General features: G+C 42.6%; 1 protein-coding gene and 1 long non-coding RNA gene across 2 annotated transcripts in view; one reads left to right on the top strand and one right to left on the bottom strand.

The window, feature by feature from the left end:
• The window catches only part of LOC117518100 (neuronal growth regulator 1-like), a 469,907-nt gene that overhangs the window by 261,165 nt on the left and 180,777 nt on the right, over nt 1–27,965 (bottom strand). The window lies entirely within an intron of this gene.
• LOC117518716 lies at nt 13,712–26,236 on the top strand. Its single transcript, XR_004563048.1, has 3 exons — nt 13,712–14,066; nt 17,309–17,314; nt 26,225–26,236. It is a non-coding gene; the product is annotated as an uncharacterized LOC117518716 (long non-coding RNA).

Below are 27,965 nucleotides of genomic sequence, written 5' to 3'. Positions count from 1 at the left end.
CAGAAGGTGTGGGTGAGAGCACGAAATCACCCAACCAACACTGCTGTTAAACCTAAGTATGAGACCACAGATACAGTAGTGAAGATACTGGACAGTAACACAGTAGAGTTGAAGAGGAAAGGAATCCAAGGAGTGGAGCAGCTGAAGCCAACTCCTAACTAGACGAAACCAGGAGCTAAACATGACCAAAAACACCCAGATCTTCCACCCTTCGTCAGAATGGCCACTGTCAATGGGGTGGTTGCCTTAAGAAGAACAAGAGAAGGCCTCTGGGCAGGCAGAGCCCTGAGGATACTATATCATGCAAAGAAAGGATTTTAATCTAATGAAAAGGAGTTATTACAATGGAAAAAAGTTGAGAATCACTGTGTGATTTGCCGTGGAGAAGTACCGCTGACGGTCCAATGGTTGGGACCTGGAGTTAGAAAACCCCCAATTCCAAATGGGGCAAAAAATGAATTCAAGCAATTACTTCACAAGCCGGTGATGGTTTTGGATGCACTTGTATGTGGGTTATGCCGACTAACCCACTTGCCAAGAATGGTCTTTTACACCCAGTGGGACTTATGTGGAGACAATGTGGATATGCAGTTGTGTTCATGCTATTGGAATGGAAGTGAGATTGAGTATTGCCTGGTGTGTAAAGCAAGAACTCATATGGGAAGACTACTGCATGTGGCAAAAGCAGATGGATGGCAAGTGAGAAGGTTTTTAGACCCTCTGAGGACCTTTCACACCGATGAAACCTGTTGGGCTAATCCTGCAGCAACAACTGCGCTTGATCAAGCTGAGGGGAATCAAGGCAGCGGTGACGTGAGTCCAATGGCACCAAGTGTCTATCTGATGTTGGACACAACTAGAGCAGGAGGAAGTGATCAAGCTGCAGGAGGTAGTGAGCGAAAGCCGTCTTTGTTGCATGAAGCTATACATCAAAGTTGGTCCCAGGGGCCAGAGTATGGACAAACTTATGACCCTCCAATAGATGCAATGCAAATTCCACTGGTGTTCAGAGTGTATAGAGATCCGGAGCGACCCGGATATACAGACATGATGGAAGGACTGACCGATGATCAACAGCAAAAAGCCCAAGAAGAAGGATGGATCGGCCCTTGGGAATTGACAACTTGGGCAAAATTGATAGAAGAAGTTCTACAAAACCCAGAAGTTCTACTGGAAGACGCAGAAGAGGTGCCACAAGAAAAAGGGGGCAGAGAAACCCTCCTGTATTATTTTACTACTGGACTAGACGCCTGGGGAAATAAAGCAGCAAAACCAAAGAAAAAGTCAGCCGTGTACCACGTGACACCCGAAGAATGGGTGAGGAAAAGGAGGATACAATCTAGAGGGGGAGTGGCTAGCAGAGCGGACACTCCTAGTAGGCCGGACCAAACAATTAAGGTGCGGCTCACAGTGCTGATGGTGTTGGTTCCATATGTGGGGGTTTATTCTGTCGGAGCACACGTTGAACTCCTGGAGGAACAGCAGCAGTCGTTAGACCAACCGACTCAAGGTGAGGAAAAATCAAGAAAGTCTCGGAGTTGTTGGATGTTTCCCTCCATTTTCCGCGGGACAAGGAAGAAGTAAAAAGAAGCGGCTGTTTGCAAAATGTCGCAAGGACCAAGTGTAAATAGAGTACCCATTATTAATAATCAAGGAAGACTTGGACCCTACATACAAAGTGACCTCAGTGCTGAGAAACTATATTTAAATTGGCCAGAAAAAGATTTTGAAGAAGAAGACTGGGAACTAGCATCTAAAGGATATTTTGTCACACATTATGAATATAAAAGAGATGCCGAATTAACAGAGACAACAGGACAAAAATTACTCGCAGAACGAGTGCTAAGCGATGTAGGTCTGCGGCATTGGTACGTGAAAGGACGACGAAGAATACCCCAATCGGTTCCAAAATGTCCAGACACCTACCCATGGATATTAAATGTGGTTTACCTACAACTCAGAGACCTAAGATTCACATTGAGATGGGGGATTAATTATGTCGAGCCACTTCAAGGAGTCTATGTTGAAATATACCTTAACCAGTACTTGATCTGGACGACAAGCCCCAACATGCAACGTCAATTGAACAGATGACTGCAAGACCCAAGATATCCCGTATTAGATAACCAGACATTAAATTTGAGAGTTATCGATCAACCCCTGGCCTGTATGAGCTGCTTACCCCCAACCATACCAACAATTTTTGTAAATCAAGACTTCTTCTACCTGTACAGAAGAGGAGTCTGGAACTGTAGTCAAGCAAGAAAAATTCAGCTTCAAATTGAGCCCAAGGATCAAGAAAACAAGCCTATAGTTCCCCTTTATCTAGCCCTATCACAAACCAGGTATTCTGGACACCAGTTTTGGCAGCATTGGCAAGATCTATGGGACTATGTACCCCTACATCGAGCACAGAGGATCCCTGAGGGACCCTTCCCTAAACCTGACAGAATGATTGTTACGATGTGGAAGTGGGCGTGGAAAGGAATGGATTCAGAACTTAAGCACCCATCTCCCATCTACACTCATCTCTCTAAGAGACAACAACTGTTCCCTATGGTGGTGTATCTTGGCAGAAGGAGAAGGAGACCGATGGCGGAGTAACAACTCACTCTGAATCATGCTGCGGACCTTCAAATTGGATGAAAATAATGCAAATAGTCTACGCTCCGGGCCGAGAGGACTTACACCATACTTGGAATTACCCTATAAGAAAATATGTTTAAACTGGCCACAAAAGGATTACAAAGAAAAAGGATGGTTGCTGGGAACAGGAGGATACTTTGTACATAATGACTCATATAAAAGAACTGCTGACCTTGCAGCACCTGGAATATACACTCCTCTAGAAGCTATCGTGGACAAAGTTGGACAACACTGGAATTAACCCGGGGTCGGATGGAAGTTTTACCCAATTCCCCGATGTCCAGACTTATACCCCTGCATCTTGAACGTAGTGTATGTACAGAAAAGGGGCTACAGATTTAAAATAAGATGGGGACCTAATTATGTTGATCCATTACAAGGAATGTATGTGGATATTTGGCTTGGATCTTTCCAGATTTGGACCAGTAGTCCCTATATGTTTAAAAGACTTCAACAACAAGAGGCACGTTCAACTTTTTATTTGATTGAGAACCAAACTTTGCCAATATGTACGACAGTACAGTACCTTGACATCGAAAAAGGTGGAAGTGTGCCGCCTATTAGAAGTGGATGGCGAACCAGAGTACTAGTAGGGCTTTGGCAACCCCCAAAGGCTATACTGATATGACTTGGCATAAAGTCGGGAAGAGGATTATTTCGGAGCTCGACTCCTCTGTACTCTGTCATGGTGCAGTATGTCTACAATGGAGCGGCATATTGGAACGCCTATGAGGATATCTTGCACCTATGTAGAGAATTGAATCCTGCATCTTCACAGTGTTTCTTCACACCCCAGGGACCACCGCCTGAAATGAAGGAGGTGACAGTTGTCACTTGGAAATGGGCGTGGCGAGGACTAGATATTAGACTCCCATGGCCATCTCCCTTGTTAAACACTCTTCTTCAGCAACGAGCATCAAGTGTCTCTGTTGGGTTGAACAACGCTGTTGAACAACGCTACCAACATGGGAGCAGGAATACCATATTCCAAACCAACCGTCATCTCACCAGTAGGATTGGTGGGATCCACAAAGATATCACCAACACAAAGAAAAACTAAACCACTCCCTACATCGCCAACACAAGATACCCAGCAAGTATTAGAACCAAAAGTTAAAAGTATTGATAATGTGGTTAGAAATAGATGGAAGAAGATTCATGATTATTGTGTAAAAGAAAAAGTAGCAAAATTAGATAGATGTTATTGGAATCGACCTATTGGATGTAAATCTCAAAATTACATGGTGCTTACACCAGTTGTTGATTTGATAGACAGGATTACTTGGAAACAAAAACAAGAGGCAAAACATGATGAATGGCTTAACGACACCTTTCCGTGGGTCTGGAGCATTCCACTGATACATTTTGAGGGGAATTTTCCAAAGGGAAACACGTGGACTGGGCATAGTTTGCGGGGTCCACATAAAGCAAAATTCTATGTGCAAAAACTACCAAAGCCTGATGAGCTAAGGTCAGTACCTCGGGAAGATTTTAGCAAAATTGATCAATGCGTGGCGAATAAAATCTATGGAAGCTTACATGAGACAGAATACCATAATAATTTGGCTGAAGGCTCTGGTAAATCCCCCCGATGTCCCATAGACCAAATTAAGACAGGGAATTGGCTAAGATGGGTACATAACTGTACAAAGTTGTTATAGGTTCCAACCATTAAGGGAACCCTTCAAGCATGGCAGGAAGGAGTTAAGCGTAGTAAGGACGTTACCTGGTGGGGAATGGAGAAATATGAAATTGAAGATTGGGTATTCCCCTGTTTAGATCAAAGTAATAATTATTGGGTTAAATATCAATACATCGCCACGGTTTACTCCAGAGATAGAGCTACTTGGTCTGGTGTACTCTGGAGACCAAATCCTTATGTTACGCCACGGCCATGGAAAATGATTTGTAATAGACTTAATACTACATGCACGATAAGCCTTGCCCGCCAAAATTGTAGAAAAGTTCCTAGCTGGGAGGAATATTGTGATGCTTACTACGACGGCGAGTGTGACACTTATGGCCATCAAACAGTTTGGGAGAAGAATAGTGCAGGCGAATGGATAAGAGCTTTTCCACCCAACGTTGGATGTGCCAAGGCTGTCCTGGGACATGGAATGTCGAAAAGGAAGCAGATCCTAGGCCACATAGTGCCATTTGTTGGAGATGCTTTGATAATGCTTGAAGAAGGATATGCCTTCAAGAAAAGTCTGTGTGAAGGACGAGAAATTGTCGGTTACGAATGGTTGGGACCCAATCGGATTTACAATAATGGTACATGTGAATCGCCTGCAGAACATTGGTTAAGCTGTGGAAAAGGAAGAAGTCGGCATGAATGTTCTTGGTGGGAAAGAACGCAAATAATCGCTGGAGGAATCATCACCACTTTTGCAGCAGAGACCGGAGAAGTCATTAAAGAAGGTCTCGAAGTAGTGACTGGTTGGATTGGACATTTGTTTGGATATCTTTGGCCCTATCTGTTAATCATAATAGGACTTATTATTGCTGCAGTAATTGGATATGTTTTGATAAAAGGAAGTTTCGCAGCCGCCCTGCGCTTGTGTGGGAGGAGCACGCAACGCAGTGAAATAGAGCCCCTCCTCCGTTAGGGGAGGAGCGATGGAGCCTACAAAGCCCGACGCCGAGACACGCCCTGTTCATTCTGCCTTGGGGGAGTGAAGGAAGAAGAAGCATCTACATAACAGCATACAAACTTAAGGAGATAAGTAAAAAGAATAAGAGAGCACAATGTCCAACAATACTGGCGGCATAAATGACACCATCTTCAAAGTGAGTAGAGTGGAGTTTATTGCACTACTGTTAATATGGCTGCTATACTGCTGTGTCGGCCGTTGGGACTTACGACAACCACTGTAAATAGTAACGCTACTACATGGATGTGTCAGATTGGCGATCATCAATCTGCACTACGGTCAGAGTGATTTAGGGTTGTCTTTATTCATCACTCACGTCCTCGGTCGCTTTACTCTCCAGTTTGACTGTTGGGGAATATGGCAGTACACATTAATTACAATTTGGATGGTGATAGATATGACAGCAATCTTTAACGCCCCGGCAGTGATAGCTGACATTGTGTGTGAAGCTGTGATGGCCCTGACCCTATTGGCGTACATAGCTACGTTAACTGGAGCCGTACAACGCAAGAAACCCTGGCTCTACAAACTTGGACTTATCATAATTTGGGCCTTAGGATGGGGAATATTATCAGCTTTATACTGGCTGTCAATGGTTAGTCAACTACTCCTGCTGTTATGGTTTACGACCTATGATGCTTGCTTTCCGCGTACAGCTCCTTCAGCTACAGCGGGAATGGGAACGTCATCACAGTCCCACTCTCCTACGGTGATCATGAGGCAGCTCTGGTGTGCATCTGAATAATCCCGACGAACTCTTTTGCTTGCTTGCAATATAATAGTTAAAAGACTAATGTTTCTTCTTACACTATAGGGGGATATAAGATGTATTCATTGTCAAGCCACCCTGGAACAAGCGATCTACTTCTGGGAGGTAACACCGACTCTGTGGTGCCCGACGTGTTATGGCAACAACTTCCCTGTTCAAGTGGCACGGGGAATAGTGGGACGGAAGGATACTTCTTTTCTGCCCCAGGTACCAACAGCAACATACCTAAAAATTGAAGTCGAGGCAAACATGATTTGGCATTCCCTTTTGGTTGATCAAATACGAGCTGACACTGTAGTGTCTCCAGAGGGATATATGTATTGCCCCGTGTTTACCAAAATGTGGATGTACCCTACGGGGATAAGATTCTCCACAGCTCATCTTGCCGATGGCCGGATCGTGGCCATTGGTCCTTCATTACCACCAGCTCCACATTCATCTCCACAGCGCCCTGTGGAGGTTGGAGTGCAGACCGAGGATATGAACTGGTGTTTGAAGGCCCTCACGCAGGTGTTCCTGGACGAACACCTTCAACAGCCCGAGCCTGAGGATATTCACGCTGAAGCTTCACTTCAACCGAAGGATACATCACCACGACCATCTACACCAGTTACACCGTGTTATACACCCATCACCCCCACTTCACCATGCGCACCATCGTTCCCTGACGGATTATCATCTCAGGAATATGAGGCAACTCTGTCTCCATCGGGATTACCATCACAATCATCGCTACTGGAAGAGCAGTCTTCTGATGGCGACAGCAATCTACAGATGGGCGGAGAGGAGTACGTGGTGCTGGATGAGTGTCGTTCAACTCCAGCTCCTCCTGTTCTGTCTCCGATGGTGGATGAGAAGGAAGTGCTCACCCTTCACCCTGTCGACGACGACGGGGATGTTTTTATGGAAGTATAGAGAGATCGGCAGAGCTTCAAGTCATGGAGGGGGTGTCAAGAAAGATGACTTTAAGCTTGCTTTTAGCTTGTTTTCATCTTGGAATATAGTACGTGCCATTGGATTAATATACATGCTGTTGGATTAAACTGGACAGTGTTTGGTACTTTCCCGGAGTAAGTGAGGTCATACCGGACTTTTCCATTGCAGATGGGGAGGCCCATGGAATGAACTCAGTGGTGAAGATGATCGAATATGTCTAAGATGATTCTAAAATGACAAAGTATGATCAAATGAAGTATTAATGTGTTAAAAGTAATATCTAAGAATGATTCCAACATAACAAGAATGATTAAATGAACTATTAATGTAATAAAAGTAAGAGTTGATTAGAAAAAGTATGTTACCAATAAGTGAAATGAATGATTATGAGTTGTTTTTCATAAAGAGTGCAGAGTCAGAAGAGTTAGTGAAGAAGTTGGTTTGATAAAGAGTGCAGAGTCAGAAGAGGAAGTTAAGTAATGTCGCAAGCAGAGCAAGAGAAGCTGATAATAAACAACTGATCAAATGATTAAGATGTGGTAAAATATGAAAATGAATAATAAGGAATGAAAATGTTTGTATATGATCATGTGAATTGTTTTTATGTGAAAGAGAGTTGTAATGAAATGATTGAATATGATTGATGTGATTCTAAAGACATGATTTAAAAAGAATGAATTCTCAGAAAAGCTGAAGTGTTAACAGAAAAGAGGAACTTGAGAAATAAGTTACTGGCAAAGGGCCGCAGATGGCTTCCAGTAAGGGAAGGAGAAGGGAGGAGGTTTTGAGTCACCATCGTCCCCATGGTAACCAAGATCATCTGAACAGCAAAAAGTCAGCACATATATAAACTGTAAAACACCAGGAAACGGGGTTATTCTTCCAGGGAGAGGTGCTGTTGTCACTTTTCCCCTGCTACGAGGAGATCACAAGACTTGACCATCTTGTGAGCAGCAATTGGAATCGTGGAGTGAGAGGATTGGAGCCATAAGAGATCATTTGAGAGAGTTTTCAACTCCCACTCAGGCCATCCAGTCACGGAGTAGCAGAGCATTGGAGAATAATCATTGGCCTTAAGTCTGAGTGAGGAAGTTTCAACGTTTTCTCTCTCAAGGAACATCACAGCATACCAGAATGGATTAGATCAACTTTTGGTTGATTGAAGAAGGAATAAACTCTTATGTGGATTAATTTCCTGAAGGATTACAACATCACACAAGGATCGTGGTCAGCTAACAACTACACTCAACAAAAATATAAACGCAACACTTTTGGTTTTGCTCCCATTTTGTATGAGATGAACTCAAAGATCTAAAACTTTTTCCACATATACAATATCACCATTTCTCTCAAATATTGTTCACAAACCAGTCTAAATCTGTGATAGTGAGCACTTCTCCTTTGCTGAGATAATCCATCCCACCTCACAGGTGTGCCATATCAAGATGCTGATTAGACACCATGATTAGTGCACAGGTGTGCCTTACACTGCCCACAATAAAAGGCCACTCTGAAAGGTGCAGTTTTATCACACAGCACAATGCCACAGATGTCGCAAGATTTGAGGGAGCGTGCAATTGGCATGCTGACAGCAGGAATGTCAACCAGAGCTGTTGCTCGTGTATTCAATGTTCATTTCTCTACCATAAGCCGTCTCCAAAGGCGTTTCAGAGAATTTGGCAGTACATCCAACCAGCCTCACAACCGCAGACCACGTGTAACCACACCAGCCCAGGACCTCCACATCCAGCATGTTCACCTCCAAGATCGTCTGAGACCAGCCTCTCGGACAGCTGCAGAAACAATTGGTTTGCATAACCAAAGAATTTCTGCACAAACTGTCAGAAACCGTCTCAGGGAAGCTCATCTGCATGCTTGTCGTCCTCATCGGGGTCTCGACCTGACTCCAGTTCGTCGTCGTAACTGACTTGAGTGGGCAAATGCTCCCATTCGCTGCCATTTGGCACGATGGCGAGGTGTTCTCTTCACAGATGATGCGAAGGAGATGTGTTGGACTGCCGTCCATTCACGGAGTAGCAGAGCATTGGAGAATAATCACTGGCCTTAAGTCTGAGTGAGGAAGTTTCAACGTTTTCTCTCTCAAGGAACATCACAGCATACCAGAATGGATTAGATCAACTTTTGGTTGATTGAAGAAGGAATAAACTCTTATGTGGATTAATTTCCTGAAGGATTACAACATCACACAAGGATCGTGGTCAGCTAACAACTAATAGCTGATGAAGAGGAAATCAAGTTCATCGACCTGGGGATTTTAACATCAAAAACCTCCTTCCCTCACTCCTAGAAAAATTGTTAAGAAGTTAATCCAGTCCAGTCAAAGTGAGATCAGACAGCATTATTGAATCAAAAACAAAAATCTCTGCCAATCATTATTCTGATTATATTTGAATTTCTGTTGTGAAATTATCATCATATAACCTATTTTGATTATGTTGTCGGCACTTGCAAAACCTACAATAAATTTCCAAGCATGCAGTTAAAGTGTTAACGCTCGGACATTGGATTTACTGATGCTTCTTAAGGTGTAAAAGTTAAAGTTTATTGGGTGTATAACATCAAAAAGTGCTCTAAAAGGTTAGTCTGGTTTTTAATGAAATTAACGCATCCTGGGGACTCGCTGTACGAGTCACTAAATTCAAAATCTAGCAACATTCCAAGAGCCCTGATCCATAAGAGGAGAGCTGCCGTTAACGGGCGTGGCCGGCTCGTATCCTGGTTCCAGAGAAGGCTATTCGACCGGGGTGCGAGATCAGCGTCAGCGGGGTGGACGTCCGGATGGAGGCAGTGAGTGGCTAGACGAATCTCCTCGCCACCAGCTTGAACAACCTTTGTGCAGCCCTGCCGGGTAATACCCGTGGAGACACGAAGGTCGGACCCCAGAGACGGAGAGCTGGTTTTAGTACACAAACGCGCTCATCGGAGGGTGAGCGTGTGCCGCGTGTATCTAAAAATTAATAACGGGATCTGACACTCCAAATCGTTCAGACATGTATTCGCAATAAAAAAACGACGAGAGGGGTGGACCAGTGATCACACAAAGCCTGCTCACAGGCGAATGACGCAACCGACAGGTGTGAAAAAACTCACGCATGCGCACGAAGGTTCAAGCTTGGCTGATGCAATCACACGTGATTCAAATCCATATGGTTTTTGAAAAAAATATAAAGGTCGGATACTTTTCTAACAGACCTCGTATGTTGTGAATTAAGTACGTGACTGTAAATGCCTTTGTAAGTCTCAAACCAGTGTGTCGTACTTTATGGCCCCTTCACACATACGAAGTTTGGATGGCGTGCGAACCCGATGCGAGAGTTCATGCACACGCCGGTATCTTTCGAGCAGGAACAGTGCCAGGTTCAGCATACGGTGCCGCTTATGTGGTATAAATAAAAAAATAAAAACCAGCGGCACGATGTGGTTCCACAGGTATCACATCCACTAATGTGGAAAAAACAAACAAACAAACATTCAACCCACTGGACGCAAACCTGCGCTGTCCAAAAGCTCTAATTACCAGTCAGAGACTTTACCACTGAGCTACGGAGCTGTTCTTTGAAAGCTGAGGGAACCTGCCTCATATCAGGAAGGACATTGAAGCATTACAAAAAAAAAAAAATTAAATCACACACCATATAAAAACACAGCATTTATCAAGTGAGTAATCAAATTATATTTGATTACTCACTTGATAAATGCAGTGAGTAATCACAAATATGTGTCTCAATTCTCTTTTTGGAGCGAGGTAGGTGAAGGGCTACAAACCCCTCCAAGCGGCGTGACTCTGGATGCACACTCCGTTTGGAGGGGTAGGAGGAGCTTACTGCTGTCTCCAAAGAAACAAGCATGGCGCCCACAACCGCACAAATGAAAGTGGCTTTCTTTACAAATTACGCTGTTTAGAAAGTTATAACTTGCCAAAAAACTTTACAGGCAATTGCGTATGACAGCAACATGTATGCTGCTGGATGCATGTTGCATATATTGTCATTCTGAAGAATATCGTAACTTTGCTCGTGTGCTGAGGCGTTATAAAGCACATACATACGAACACTACGATAAAACACTTTTAGATCTCACAGTGGAGAAAATCATGATAAAGGATAAGCACGTTAATTTGTATGTTCATAAATCTTTGGATAATAGTGATCCCTGCTGTTGGATTTCAAGGTCTGAAAGACGTGTGTGTATTCACATACACTCTTCTCCTAATAAGCTTTCAGGCAGAAAATGAAGGGAGTAAGTTGGAAAATATATACACACACGTATATGTGTAACGCATAACCTGACGTCCTAATTGACTGCTATTATTTGTCAAGTAAATTTCTAAAGGAAATAGGGCTGGATGCAAAAAAGGTAGAATATGAAAAAGAAATATAAGGTTAACAGAACTAAATGCACCCCATAACATACATACAGGTGCTGGTCATATAATTAGAATATCATGAAATATTATTTCAGTAATTCCATTCAAAAAGTGAAACTTGTATAATGTATACATTCATTCCACAAAGACTGATATATTTCAAATGTTTATTTATTCTAATTACTAATTAATTAATGCATTAATTAATTACTAATCAATCAACTGATGATTAATCAATTAACAATATTAAGTATTGCTATTATTAATAGTTAATTATTATTAGCAGTATCAACATTAATTAATTATGAATTAATCAATTATTAATGCTATTAATTATTATTATTATTATTATTATTATAAATTACGAATTAATTAAATTAATTATTAATACCACAAAATTCTCCAACATGATTGCGATGTGTCGAAGAATTCTGGAACTTCTTCTATTTCTTTGCATTTATGCAGAAAGGCAAGAAAATAAAAAGAGCAAACAGGCTACTGCAACAAGTTGCGCTTCAGTTGCCATGTTGACAAACAGTGAAGACGGCAGTTTGAGATGGGCAGTTTTTTTTCCCCCTAAGGTGGAGGGGTGTCTGAATTCATAGGGCTAGAGGCATACCCCTTCGCCTTACCCCTTGTTTTAAAGGGGTAGGCGTAGAGGTAGGGCCAAGGGGAAGGGGAAGGGGTACAAAAAAGAATTGAGATTGGGGGTTAATGTTCAAACTGATAGACTTTTTGTTTTTGTGCAAATATTTGCTCATTTTGAAATGGATGCCTGCAACACATTTCAAAAAAGCTGGGACAGGGCAACAAAAGACAGGGAAAGTTGATGAATGCTCAAAGAACACCTGTTTGGAACATTCCACATTTAACAGGTTAACTGGAAACAGGTGAGTGTCATGATTGGGTATAAAAGGAGCATCCCCAAAAGGCTCAGTCGTTCACAAGCAAAGATGGGGGGAGGATCACCACTTTGTGAACATCTGCGTGAAAAAATAATCCAACAGTTTAAAGAACAATGTTTCTCAACATTCAATTGCAAGGAATTTAGTGATTCCATCATCTACAGTCCATAGTATAATCAGAACACTGAGAGAATCTGGAGAACTTTCTACACATAAGCAGAAGGATGAAACCAACATTGAGCCTCGTGATCTTTGATCCCTCAGGTGGCACTGCATTAAAAACTGACATCATTGTGTAAAGGATCTTACCACGTGGGCTCAGGAACACTTCAAAAAACCATTGTCAGATAACACAGTTCGTCACTACATGTACAAATGCAAGTTAAAACTCTACCATGCAAAGCAAAAGCCATACATCAACAATATTGAGAAACGCCGCCGCCTTCTCTGGGCCCAAGCTCATTTGAAATGGGCAGACGCAAAGTGGAAAAGTGTGCTGTGGTCTGATGAGTCCACATTTCAAACTGTTTTTGGAAATCAAAAAAGAAAAAACATCCAAACTGTTACCAGCACAAAGTTCAAAAGCCAGCATCTGTGATAGTATGGGGGTGTGTTAGTTGCCCATGGCATGGGCAACTAACACATCTGTGATGGCACCATCAATGCTGAAAGGTACATCCAGGTTTTGGAGCAACACATGCTGCCATCCAAGCAATGTCTTTTTCAGGGACGTTCCTGCTTATTTCAGCAAGACAATGCCAAGCCACATTCTGCATGTGTTACAAGAGCGTGGCTTTGTAGTAAAAGAGTGCAGGTACTAGACTGGCCTGCCTGCAGAGAGACATGTTGCCCAGTGAAAATGTGTGGCGCATTATGAAGCACAAAATACGACAATGGAGACCCCAGACTGTTGAACAACTGAAGTCGTACATCAAGCAAGAATGGGAAAGAATTCCACCTACAAAGCTTCGACAATTAGTGTCCTCAGTTCCCAAATGCTTATTGAGTGTTGTTAGAAGGAAAGGTTATGTAACACAGTGGTAAACATACCACTGTCCCAGCTTTTTTGAAACATGTTGCAGGCATCCATTTCAAAATGAGCAAATATTTGCACAAAAACAATAAAGTTTATCAGTTTGAACATTAAATATCTTGTCTTTGTTGTGTATTCAATTGAATATACGTTGAAGAGGATTCACAAATCATTGCATTCTGTTTTTATTTACATTTTACACAACATCCCAACTTCATTGGAATTGGGGTTGTAATTTAATTTCAATGTAAGTAAGTAAGTAAGTAAGCAAGCTTTATTTATATAGCACTTTTCTCAGACCACGGTCACAAAGTGCTTCACATAATATACATAAACAATTAAAAACAATGCATACAAATATAAAAACAGTCAAGTAATTGAAACTAAAATGCCAGCTTAAAAAAATATGTCTTTAGTTGCTGTCTAAAAGCATCCACAGAATCCAGAGAGTGAAGGGAACAGGGAAGCTCATACCAGAGGTGAGGTGCCACATCTTTAATGGATCTGTCCCCTTGAGTTTTGAAACAAGTACAGGGAACCATCAGCAGGTTCTGATTGGAAGACCTCAAGCTCCTGCTGGAAACATAAGGTTAGATCAGGTTCTTAATGTATTCCGGTGCCTGCCCATGTAAAGCTCTAAAGGTCAGCACTAGGATTTTCTAATTTATCCTGTAAATATCAGGGAGTCATTGTAGAGACTTGAGGATAGGAGTAATATGAGTTCTCCTGTGGGTGCGTGTAAGAAGTCGAGCGGCAGAGTTTTGCACTACCTGCAGGTGGGCCAGCTCTTTCTTATTGAGGCATGTGAAGAGACTGTTACAAGAAGCATGTTGCGAAGAAACAAATGCATGTACAATCATCTGTAGCTCCTTAAAAGTCACCATTTTGTGTAATTTGGAAATGTTCAGAATTTGGAATAAACAATTCTTAACGAGCTGCCTAGTGTGATGTTCCAAAGACATCCCTCCATCAAAAATGACACCCAGGTTAAGCAGGCTGCCTTTAACAGAGCAGCTCAAATTACCAAGGTGATGCTTAATGACAGACATAGCACTATCTGGAGCTACAATCAAAGTCTCAGTCTTATTAGAATTCAACTGCAGGCTGTTCTCAGTAAGCCATTCTGTGATTCTGGCGAGACAATGTCCTACCTAGCTACCAATAACTACTCAGCGTAAGCTGGGTTTGCTGAATGACGAGGTCCCGCCCATTGTCGGAGAGGATGTAGACATATTTTGGGATTCACGAGACAAATCAATCTATTTATTTATTTATTTGATGCACGTAATCACATGGCCTGTCACTCAAGGTTAAGGGTTTTCACACCGTGTGCACAGATGTGGCACGTGTCGCTCGAAAACCGATTACTTTCAATAAGCTTTGCGCAAACGTCGCGCAGTGTGACGCATCAAAAAACATGACTGTGTAACACTTAGATGTAGGGTCACATTAAATTATGATGACACACTATTTTTTTATAGGCACACTATTTTTTGCATTTTCACATCCAGACTTAGGAATGGCTACCAAAATAAAGACCCGCACTGTACCACATTTTCAGCACTCATAGGCTGGGGTCCCAAAATTATGGACCAGTTACAAAAGAGAGGTGCTAACCCTCTGCTGTGCAGTGATTGGCTCAGCAGGTAATGGGAAAGCTACAGTCCTCATGCAAACAGTTCAGACTATTTCAAATATTAAAACCATTCACACACTCAGTAAATATAAAGTCTTAATGTTATGTTGTTTCAGTCGGATACATCATCACTCTTATAAAAACATATCCACATAATGCATCCTTATTTGGGAAATTACGCCTGAAAATACTTTAATTATTCTGTCATGGCAGTAAAATGCAGAATTTTTAAAGAAGACCCTCTGTGTTTGTCTGCTGCAGGTGTGTTTCTGAACCAGAGGACACCAGCACTTTCAATCAGTCAGTCAATCAACATTTATTTCTATAGCTTTTTACAGCAGCCAGACAGTGTCCAAAGTGCTTTAGAATAAAATCAAAGAACAAGAATTCACAAAAATAAAACAAACATACAAGTTAAACGGCACCGAAAAACAAAACATGTCACAGCACCACTAGGTATTAAAAGCCATAATTCCCGTATTACAGCTCGTTGATGTTTTGGTGTTTCCAGACGCTTTCCTGTGTGGCTTCTATGCTGCATGCTCCTGGCTCCCATGTGACCTTCTGCACGACGTCACTTTGGAATTCATCTGCTCTCAGCCACAGAGCACATCGCTCTGCCACGTTCAGCTAAGTTCCTGCATGTCTGTGATCCCATTCTCACACTGCTCCTGTTTGTGACTATGCATGACCAACAACTGTTTCCAAGAACTGTATTCAAGAACTGTTTCTAAGAACTAGTACCAAGAACTAATTCTAAGAACTGTTTTCCAAGAACTGTATGAGGTCTGATGCAGAACCACTAAGAACTTTCCAAGTCATTTCTAAAGTCAGGTCCAGCTTAATTGGAACTGTGTCTCAAGATGCACAGCAGCTGACCTCTGATCCCTGAGGACAATTCATGAACTGTGAACGTTCCTGACTTAAGCCTACAAGCAAATTGTTTGCGGTTATAGGCTTCCAGTGTTACGAGTGCAATCACTCACCTCTGTTCTCCTCCATCCACCTAGTTCCTCGTCCTCAACACTCTGTGTCCCACCTGGCTCCGGTTCCAGCTCATTGTCAGACTCCCAAGTCTAGCCCTGTGTGCACTGCGGCTCCTGAACTTCCACCATTATATGTGAGCCCGGTCTTGGTTCAGCAGATTTCCTCCAGCTCAGCACCTAAGTTATTTATTATTGTAAATAAAACTCTTTTCATTCACAACGTGTTCTGGTTCTTGCTCCCTTGCATTTGAGTCTATCACCTGTAATGGTCTGGTCCTGTCCGGACCTCTAACCACAACAGTAAGGACATGTAAAACAATCAAGGCTGTGTCACACCGGCACACACTCACACGGGTATGTGGATACATGCACATAAAAAATGAGTGAGAGGGAGAACCACGTGGAAGCAGTCACAACATGCAAACCAATCAGGGCTGTCGCTCACACACTCTGGAGTGGGGTTCCTCTATGATGTAGTTAACATCTGTTTTATTATTATGGCTGTGATGTTTTAATTTCATAACAAAAGCAGGAGCATAACAGCTTCATTTATTATCTTATTCTGGTTAACTCATTTCTGTTTTTGCTATTTGTAGGTCTAAGATCTTTTCTGCCAGCCGTGCTGCCCCTGCTAACTGTGCAGGTACATTTGGCCGCATCTTTTTGATGATGTCAGTAAACTACTGTCTTATAAGTAGTTAATTATTGTTTTTACAGCTGTTGAAAGGCTCATTTTCGAGCAACTTGGAGAACTCCAGCTTAAGGTGGACAACATCATGACAGTGCTGCAGAAGTCCACCACTCCCCACAGCCAAGATCCTGATGAAGAGGACCTCAACATTACCCTCCCCATTGCTTCTCTCCAGGATCTGGAGCTTTTTGACCAGAGTGCGCTGCAGGACAGCACGGTTCAATAACGTGCGGTATGTCCCTTCAGTGCTATACAATAGGACAGCAAGACTGAAATTATTTAAGTAATTATTAGTAATTATTAGTAGTAATAGTAATTATTTAATTATTCAAGTAAGTACAGACAGGAGGGTGAAAGTGATGTTCCAAAGTAATTTTGATTGGTTGAGTCATGCTTTGTAGTGTCAAGACCCCTTGGCTCAAAGAGATCAAGACATAACTGGGAGACAACACAGATTGTTTGGTTTAAGCAAAATAATGATTTATTAAAAAAAAATACATAAGCCAGTGTGGTGAAGCATGGTGATATTGTACTTTGCTGTATTTAAGGTGTGTGAAGAGCCTTTGCAATAGGCAATGTGACGATGATTACTTTGTGGATGTACACAGTTCATCTGCAATATGTTATATTTTACGATAGGTGTGTATGAGTGTGTCTCATTTCAGGGGTATGTGGTGTGGTACCCTTCAGGGATGCAAAAATGGGATTTCTCACTGGTGTGAGAGAGGTGACCAAACAGCTTCAAGAAACACCCCATCCACTAGATACTGCTGTGTAAGTGTAACACAATTTTAATATTCAGCACTGAACTCAAACACTTGCTAATGAACCAGATGAATGTTTGTGCCTTAATTAGAAGTGATCCAGCAAAATATTCAATTTTGATGAAGTGTCTCTGTCTTTATGTCTTCGCTTTAGCCTCTGTACTGAAAAATGCTGCCCTGGAGAATGCCACTGAGGCAGATGTTGAGGCAGCAGTCCGGAACTGGCTCCGCCAGAGTCAGGACAGGGCAGGACATTCTCGCAGTCTCACCAAAATGGTCAAAAAGAAATATGTTGTGGCCATGAAGTGACTTTGGACATGTTTTGGGTGTGCTCACTGCTTTTTTTCTGTCTTGCAGAAGCTCCCAAGCTGGAAGGACTTGGACGAGATCATTTTCTCATCCATCCATCTTCTATACTCACTTACTCTAATTAAGAGTCGTGGGAGTGGGGGGGGCTGGAACTTATCCCAGGAGTCATAGCACAGGATGCCAGTCTGTCGCAGGGCCACATACAGAGACAAACACATTAAAACCTATGGACAATTTAAAGTTTCCAGTTTACCTAACCTGCATGTTTCTGGATGTGGGAGCAAGCCGTAGCACCCGGAGGGAACCCACACAAACACGGGGAGAACATGCAAACTCCACAGAGAAAGGCCACAGGTGGGAATCAAACCGACCACCTTCTTGTGAAGGTGTGTGAGGCAACAGTGCCAACCACTAATCCACCGTGCTGCCCTTTCTCTGCCATATAAAAATAACATTTAATAAAAGATACTATTTCCATTTTATTTATTTATTTATTTCCAAAGTTAAGTCAGCCTACACTTTTCATCAATTTCACTTGACACAGAATTGTAGGACACTCTGTGTCATACTGATTGAATGTGTTAGTTGTTAAAATTACATTTATGATTATTATTCATAGTAGTAGGTGTGGTAGTAGCTGCAAATGTCTTCATAAGTGGATATTTACTAAGAGGGTCGGGCCGGGTTTATGCGAAGCAGAATAAATTAAACCAATTCATGATTTGCAGTTTTTGTAATCTACTTGTAAGAGCCACAATTTATGGCAGTTTAAGTTAAATATGATCTAAATGCCATACTTTGTAATTTAATGTTATATTTCCTATCATTTTATGTTATGCATAGGTCATAAATAATGTTAAATGTAAAAACATTCATTTATTCATTCTCATTCTCTTTATTTCATTCATAAAATAAAACAAAAACACAAGAGTAAATCCAATTACCAAGTTACCATGAATGAAAAGGAGCAGAAACAAGTAATAACTTATAACATCTGCCCCCATCATACACAAGAAAATATAACAGTTCCATCAAACCTTAACAGCCATATGGCTTTTTTAAGACACAATACTCATAACGCATAGCACAGAGCAAAACACTACTCTTAAATGTCATATTTTTTCAACATAGACAATTTTAAGTTCTTTTTAAACACATGCATTGACTTAGAAATTTTTATTGCATCTTCAAGACTGTTCCATAAACCAACACCTCTGACTGAAATACACTTTCCTTTAGTTGTAGTTCTATACCTGGGTTTTACGAAAACTTCAGTTCCTTTCAATTCATATTTACTTTCTCTTTTGGTAAATCTATTTTGTAGATTAATAGGTAATTCTTTTTAAATGAGCTTTGTACATAGTTTTTAAAATATTCATTTCTACAAATTCAGTAAATTTCAAGATTTTCAACTGTATAAAAATTGGGTTTGTTGGACTTCTGTATCCACTTCCACTCACTATTCTTACAGCTCTTTTCTGTAAAATAAAACCTGGATTAATGTAAGTTTTATAAGCACTTCCCAAAACTTCAGTACAGTAGGTCAGATATGGAACAATCAGTGAGTTATACAACATAAGCAAGGCATCCTTATTTAGAAAGTGTTTAACCTTATGTAATACAGCTATTATTTGTGCTACCTTAATTTTCACATAGTCAATATGTGATTTCCAGGTCAAATGTTCATCTAAAGTAACACCCAAAAACTTTACTTCATGTGCTCTTTCGATCTGTCATCCTTCAGTAAATAATGACACATCTATATCTTTTTTTCTACTGCAAAAAATCATAAATTTTGTCTTGTCTATATTTACAGACAAACGATTTGAATTAAACCATGTTAATATTTTTTTTTAATTCTTTCACAATTCCAAAAACATCTTTAATATTTTCACCAGAAAAAAAATATAGTTGTGTCATCTGCAAATAATATTATCTTTAATAATGGAGACACTGCACAAATATCATATACATAAATTAGGAAAAGTATGGGTCCAAGGACCGATACCTTGTGGCACTCCACAAACTATATTATAGTATTTTAATTTAATGTTATTTATTTCAACATACTGTTGTCTATCTTTTAAATAACTTGCAACCTACTGGTGTGCCACACCCCAAATACCATACTTGTATAGTTTTTTCAATAATATTTTATGGTTCAGTGTGTCAAAAGCTTTTTGAAGGTCGACAAATATATTTACTAAATACTGTTTTTTCTCAAAGGCATTTGCAATTTCTTCCGTTAATTCCATGATTGCTGTAACAGTTGAATAATTTGGGCGAAATCCATGTTGACTGTTCGTTAAAACATTATATTTACTGATAAATTTAGTAAGTCTTACTACAAATAATTTCTCTAAAATCTTTGATAACTGTGGTAGAAGAGATATAGGTCTATAATTTGTGAATTCATGTTTATTTCCTTTTTTATCCATCCATCCATCCATCCATCCATTTTCTTCCGCTTTATCCGGAGTCGGGTCGCGGGGGCAGCAGCTCAAGCAAAGCTGCCCAGACCTCCCGATCCACACACACCTCCCCCAGCTCCTCCGGGGGAACCCCAAGGCGTTCCCAAGCCAGCCGAGAGATGTAGTCCCTCCAGCATGTCCTGGGTCTTCCCCGGGGCCTCCTCCCAGTGGGACGTGCCCGGAACACCTCTCCAGCGAGGCGTCCAGGGGGCATCCGGAAAAGATGCCCGAGCCACCTCAACTGACTCCTTTCAACGTGGAGGAGCAGCAGCTCGACTCCGAGCTCCTCCCGAGTGACCTTCCTTTTTTATAAAGTGGAATTATTTTAGCTATTTTCATGCAGTGTGGAAATACCCCTTTACTAAATGATAAATTGCATATATATAATCAGCGACGTCAGACAGGAACGGTTGGACACAAATGCAGGGCTCGACACAATAGCACTGGTTGAGATAGGCGTTTACTGAGAAACTCAGTGGGATTCAGTACACGAAAAGGCTGTCCAAAACAAGCAAACAAAGCAGAATCATCAGACAAAAGCGTGGTCGGTACAAACAGGCAGGTGGTCAGATACACAACGTGGAAACAGGACTTGGAAGAAAACACACTACTCAGAGCCAGAAGCGAGGGCACAAGGTGCAACAATCGAACGAATAACCAGTGCAACCAGTGAGACTTATATACACCTAGGTGATGAGCAGCTGATCAGAAACACCTGTGCAGAGGGATCCAGAAGTGGGTGTGGTCAAGACAGTGCCACACCCACCAGCCGGCACCAAGAGACAGGGAAGACATACAGAAGACAAAATCACCAAATAATACTAACATAAAACATGGCAGAAGAACCGAACAACCACAGAGCATGACAGGACCCCCCACCTAACGGCCGGCACCTGACGGCCCAGGTGAACCAGGATGTCGAGCATGGAAGTCCCTAATCAAGTCCGGATCCAGGATGAAATGTGAGGGGACCCACGAACACTCCTCCAGCCCATAACCCTCCCAATCCACCAGGTACTGCACCCCCCTCCCACGCCGCCGAGACCCCAAGAGGCGGCGCACTGAAAAGGCTGGCCCGCCACCCACAAACCGGGCGGACGGCGGGGGAACGGCCGGAGGGCACAACGGACTTGTGTGGACAGGCTTCACCTGGCTGACGTGGAAGGTGGGGTGTATCCTCAATGACCTGGGCAACTGAAGGCGGACAGAAACTGGGTTTATAACTTTCATGATGGGAAAAGGACCAACAAACCTAGGAGCGCGCTTCCTCAGCTGACCATGGATGGGCAGGTGGTGTGTTGAGAGCCAGACACGTTGTCCAGGGCAATAATCTGGGGCTTGTGACCTCTTCTTGTCCGCTGCCACCTTGTAAGCCGCTGATGCTCGCAGCAAAGCCCGACGGACCTGGGAGCGGGCCCATCGGGCGAGCCCGTCCCTCATCCTCCGATAGCGGAGGATGAGGGACAAAGCCGAAGGCACACGGGAAGTCAAGGCTGCAGAAGAAAACAGAGGAGGTTGATAACCATGAGTCACGTGGAACCGGGAGTAGCCCCTGGATGTAGAGGGCAAACAATTATGAGCAAGTTCAATCCAAACTAGCTGGGAGGACCAGGAGGCTGGGTGCTGCGAGGCGAGGATCTGCAGACCCTTTTCCAACTCCTGATTGACTCTCTCTGACTGTCCGTTTGCCTGTGGATGGTAACCGGAAGTGAGACTGGAAGAGACCCCCAGCAAACGACAAAACTCTTTCCAAAACTGAGAAATAAACTGTGGTCCTCGGTCAGAAACAATGTCTTGAGGGAACCCATGCAATCTAAAAACGTGGCCTAATAATGCTTTGGCAGTTTCTTTGGCAGATGGTAACTTAGGAAGTGGCACAAAATGTGCCATCTTGGAAAGTCTATCGACAACAGTAAGTATGACTGTGTTACCCCGAGATGGCGGTAAGCCTGTAACAAAATCCACTGAAATGTGTGACCATGGTCGTGTCGGAATGGGTAATGGGTGGAGTTTACCGGAAGGTGGTTGGGTGGATGATTTATACATGGCACACATTTGACATGCCCTGATGTAATCCTTCACGTCAGAAAGCAGCCGAGGCCACCAAAACCGCTCCTGGATTATACGTGCGGTGTTCCTTATCCCTGGATGGCAAGCAAAACGACTTTCATACCCCCAACGAATGACCTCCCCCCGTAGTGAGTTTGGCACGTACATTTTTCCTGGTGGACAATCGGGAGGTGTGGGGACGTGATGTGTGGCAGACCGTACTCTAGTCTCGATGTCCCAGGTGATTGCAGAGATGAAGCACGCTGCGGGCAAGATTGTACCGGTACTGTGCTTCTGACGGGTCTTCACGTCGAGAAAGAGCATCCGGTTTGCCATTCTTTGAACCGAGACGGTAAGACAGGGCGAAGTTAAAGCGGCTGAAAAAGACTGACCATCTGGCTTGGCGAGAACTGAGTCGTTTGGCCGAACGCAAGTATTGAAGGTTCTTATGATCGGTCCACACTAAAAATGATACTTGTACCCCTTCCAGCCAATGGCGCCACTCTTCCAAGGCCACCTTCACCACCAACAATTCGCGGTCACCGATGTGGTAATTTCGTTCGGCCGGAGACAATTTCCTGGACAAATATGCACAGGGATGTAACTTACCATCCGCTGGATTAATCTGGGACAGAACCGCGCCGACACCAACATTGGAGGCATCTACCTCGACCACGAACTGTCGGGCAGGGTCAGGGAGGAGTAGAACTGGGGCTGCAGTGAAATGCCTCATCACACTCTGGTGACCAGTGAAAGGTCTGGAGGGATGAGGTGACTCTATGCAATGGAGCAGCAATAGTGCTGAAATTTCGAATGAACTTACAGTAAAAATTCGCAAAGCCTAACAATCTTTGAACTTCCTTACATCTCTTAGGGGTTGCCCAATCACAAACCGCAGCTATTTTTCCAGAATCCATTTGGATTTTACCGGGAGCAATTACAAACCCCAAAAACGAGATTGAGGATTTGTAGAATTCAGATTTTTCACTTTTTGCAAACAACTGGTTCCTTAACAGTGTCTCGAGAACCATGCGCACATGCTGTGTGTGTGTTTCTGTTAAGGATTTCATATATATATATATATGTTATCACTGTTAAACATTTGGACCTTTGTCTTCTTTCTCATGAGAATGGTGTTGTGCTGTTTGCACTAACCCTGAGAATGTACGTGTTATTCAACCTTGTTTTAGCATGCTGGGGTCAATCTGAACTGGGAATGAAGAGCTGGATGTACTTATTATTATTATACAACTTGTTTTTGTAGCCGCTAACGACTGGGAGTGAAGCATGACGGGGTCAGTCATGAACTGGGAGTAATAGACCTGAAGGTTGTTTTGACTGTTGTGATGTGATGCTTAGTGTGAAGACCAGGACACTCCAGGCAGACGCACAACAGCTGATAACTGCAACAGACGAACGAGATGTGCTGACCTCCGACGATAAGAGTAAAAGAAAGAAACTGTTTTTCCTTACAGCTGCACTTATTGACGTATGTGTTTATGTTATGGGAAGAAACTTGTCTCGCGTTGTCCCCCCCCCTTAGGACAAGTTTTATGATGTAATGAGGGCCTCTCTAATAAAAAGAGCGGGAGAACAGGCCAGAGGTAAAAAGTGAAAAACCAGAAAAAACAGAAAAAACACAAACACGCAGTCAAGCGAAAGTGCCCACAGCCCCTCCCATGGTGGAACACAGTGACCAGGGAGGTGCCTATCCTATGATAGAAGTACCAAATCCTCGTGCAGGAACAGCAGGACATCGATCAACCATGCTTGTATATCGAACATGGAATGCTGATGATATCAAAGCAGCAGTCGACATGATACCATCACCACATGTCGATATTGAGGGATTTATGCAGGATATAGAAAACATTAGAAATTCTTGCCACCTTAATGGACCTGAAGTCCAACAGGTGTGGATGAAAGCATGTGGCCCTAAATGGAGTCAGATACACGGAGACTGGAATCCTGCAGACCAGGATGGCGTACCGTTGCCACATGATGATCTAGTCTTGAAAACAAGAGTGGAAGCTATGATTACACGAGCAAAAGGTGTGTTAGGACCAAAAAATAAATTACACTGAAATTACCAGGACAACACAGAAAGAAGGAGAACCATGGACAGAGTTTAGATGCAGATTTGAGAGTGTACTTAGGGTCCATAGTGGCATATTGCCAGGAACACCAGTGTATGAACAACAATTGAAAAACGCTCTGATCCAACATTCCAATAAGGATATAAAAGCTTGGATACAGAAACATTGGATTGGATTGCCTACAGGCACATTGGAAGAAACACATACACACTGCTGTCATGCAGAAGGAGTCTTAAAGCAGAAAAAGACAGGGAACAGCAACAAAGGAGTGTATGTAGCACACGGAGATGATGAAATATGTTACCAACAGGGTAACTTAAGACAGCAGAAGCAGTGCAAACGCCCCCAAAAGCCATGGCAAAATAGACAAGGTGGACAGCCACAACGTCAAGGACCATGGCAACCACAACAGCAGCACAGACAGGGAGGGCCACCACGTGGTCCCCTGATTTGTTGGAACTGTGGGAGAGAGGGACATATGTATAGAAATTGTCCGAATCCACCTGCTGAGGGAGCAGCAGGAGGAATTCCACAACGGAATAATCCTCCGCAGCCACAGTATCCACAATGACTAGAATCCATAATCCATGATTCCACATCAGATAGGCAGTCTGATTGTGATATGGATCTGTGTGCCTTACTGGGAAATCCGGTACCAAAACCAGAAGTGACTTTGTTGGTAAATGGACGACCAGTGACATTCCTTTGTGATACAGGAGCATGTAGAACCACATGTAATGATAACATACCTGTCCATCAATTAAGCTACGAAATCTTTAGGGTTCGCTCTGCAAATGGACAAACATCAGACGTCCCTATCACTAAACCAATAACGTTGACAGATCCATTTGGCCTGACATGTACTATGTCAGTGTTGAACATGCCACAATGTCCAGTTAACCTTTTAGGATGAGACGGATTGACTGCATTGGGCTTGTCCATAATTGTGGAACAAGGGAAATTAGTTGTTGAACGCACAGGAGGCGTTAACATGGTAAGAGAAGAAAGCGATGACCCCACATTCCACTATTACTATACATTTGACATTTCAGAAGAAGATGCTGCAGGATGGGGTAAAGATGTCGTCTTGCAAGCGACAGCCCTACTAAAAAATCCTGAACAAAAGATGTCACCACCTGACCTGCATGTCACAATGTGGCATAAAGATCCTCCAGGTCCGGATGGTGACTATGAAAACAAATTGAAAAACGTTTCACCTGTGAAGCTGACAATGACCGATTTGATTCATGATGGCAACTCAACAGCTGTCATAACAGTGACAGGTGCCACTGAAGACATTTTAAAATTGAGATTCACAGGTATGCCTTTGCATGTGTCACTTTGTAAGCCATATTTGACAGAATGGCAAGAATTGGGACTGACAGTCATAACAGCTTTGTCAGCTACTGATTGGAGCAGAGTTGGACCACGAACGGAGTTCAGTCCATCAACTAAATTGTATAAAGTGCCAGTTAATGTCCCATTGGTGCTGACAGCTGGAACACACATTGATGTGTCCACTTCACAATCCTGAGTGTTTCAGTTGAGTCCTGAAGAGGATGATCTTCTCTCTTCTGTACCATCAGGATTGTGGACAACAGGTCCTTCAGACGTAGGACTGATAAAAAATGCACAACCTGTAGTTATAAGACCAAAAACAGAATACAGACCATGTGTAAGACAGTATCCATTGAAACCTGATGCAATTGAAGGAATCAGGCCAGTAATAGAGAATTTATTAACAGCAGGAGTAATAGTGCCATGTCCAGATTCACCATGTAACACACCCATATTTCCTGTAAAAAAGGCTCCGCCCTCAGTGGGGTGGAGAATGATTCAAGATCTGCAGGCAGTAAATGCTGCTGTGATTAAAAGAGCACCATGTGTTCCAGATCCACACACCTTGTTAAATTCGCTGAGACAAAATTCTAATAGTTTCTCAGTAATTGACATAAGTAATGCATTTTTCTCTGTGCCAGTACACCCAGATAGTCAATTCCGGTTTGCTTTTACCTTTAAAGGACAACGATATACATTCACCAGATTACCGCAGGGTTACGCAGAGAGTCCAACTATTTATTCTCAAGTCATGTCAGCATGTTTAGCCAATTTCGTTCCACCGGCAGATAGCCAACTATTGGTGTATGTTGATGACATTTTGATTGCCTCTGACACACGAGAAAACTGCATAACTGACACAGTAGCATTATTATGTTTCTTATTTGACAATGGCCACAAAGTGAGTAAAACAAAGTTCAGTTGTGTAGGGATAAAGTAAAATATTTAGGACATGAATTATCAGCCACAGGGCGCACGATCCTGTCTGACAGGAAGGAAGCAATTTTACACGCTCCAAAACCACAAACCAAAAAGCAGATGATGTCATTTCTTGGACTGACTAATTACTGCAGGGCATGGATTCCCTGCTATGCAGAATTGACTAGTCCACTTTCTGATTTGATGTACAAGGATGATATTTCAATGTCAACCGTGTTGGAATGGAACAAAGATGCTGAGGAAGCTTTTGTAAAAGTAAAACAAACATTAGTGTCATCCACAGTTTTGGCACTACCAGATTATAGTAAACCATTCATTCAAACAGTTGATTGTAAGAATAAGTTCATGACTAGTGTTTTGGTACAAGTGTATGGCTCAAAATTAAGGCCAGTTGCCTACTACTCATCTAAATTGGATGCAGTGGCAAGTGCTCTACCACCATGCGTACAAGCTGTTATTGCAGCCTCTATGGCTGTTCAAAGTAGCAGTAATGTTGTTCTATTCCATCAGTTGACACTGAAAGTTCCACATGCAGTTTCTGCACTTCTGTTGCAGACAAACATAAGCCTTTTGTCCCCAGCAAGACATCTTTCGTGTATGTCCTTGCTATTATCACAACCACATCTTACGGTAGAGCGCTGTACAACATTGAATCCATCCACATTGATACCTTTACCTGAGGATGGTGAGCCGCACAATTGTCTTGATGTAGCTACGGTCTGTACGAAAGCACGCCCAGACCTCCAGGACACACCCATCCCAAACAGTACAATTGTGTACGTGGATGGTTCTTCCACTAAAAACGCTTACGGACAAACACAATCTGGATATGCTGTTGTCACAAATTCAGAAGTATTGGATTCTGCTTCATTGCCATCCTCATTTTCAGCACAAGCAGCTGAATTAGTTGCTTTAACTGCAGCTTGCTATCTGTTTAAAGGTACGGCTGTAACAATTTATACAGACAGCCAGTGCGCTTTTAGCACAGTGCATGTGTTTGCAAAACTGTGGGAAGAGCGTGGAATGGTGACATCATCTGGAAAGCCAGTGACTCATGCCACACTCCTAACTGCACTACTGAAGGCTGTGAAATTGCCTAAACAAATTGCTATATGCAAATGTGCGGCTCACACCAAAGGCTCTGACAGTATTTCAAAAGGAAATGATTTTGCTGACAGAGCAGCAAAAGAGGCAGCAGCAGCTTCTTCTATTTTTGTTGTACAGGAAACCACTCCAGATTTGCATTTAGGTCATACACTGCTTGCTGACATGCAACAGCAGGCAACTGACAGAGAAAAACAAATGTGGATAACTAAAGGGGCTACGTATGCAAATGATTTGTACGTATGACCACAA

This window comes from Thalassophryne amazonica, chromosome 10 (assembly GCF_902500255.1).
Source record: "Thalassophryne amazonica chromosome 10, fThaAma1.1, whole genome shotgun sequence".
In the NCBI taxonomy this organism is placed as follows: Eukaryota; Metazoa; Chordata; class Actinopteri; order Batrachoidiformes; family Batrachoididae; genus Thalassophryne; species Thalassophryne amazonica.
Note: the sequence above shows the minus strand (reverse complement) of the source record. Positions and strands in the feature narration are given on the sequence as shown.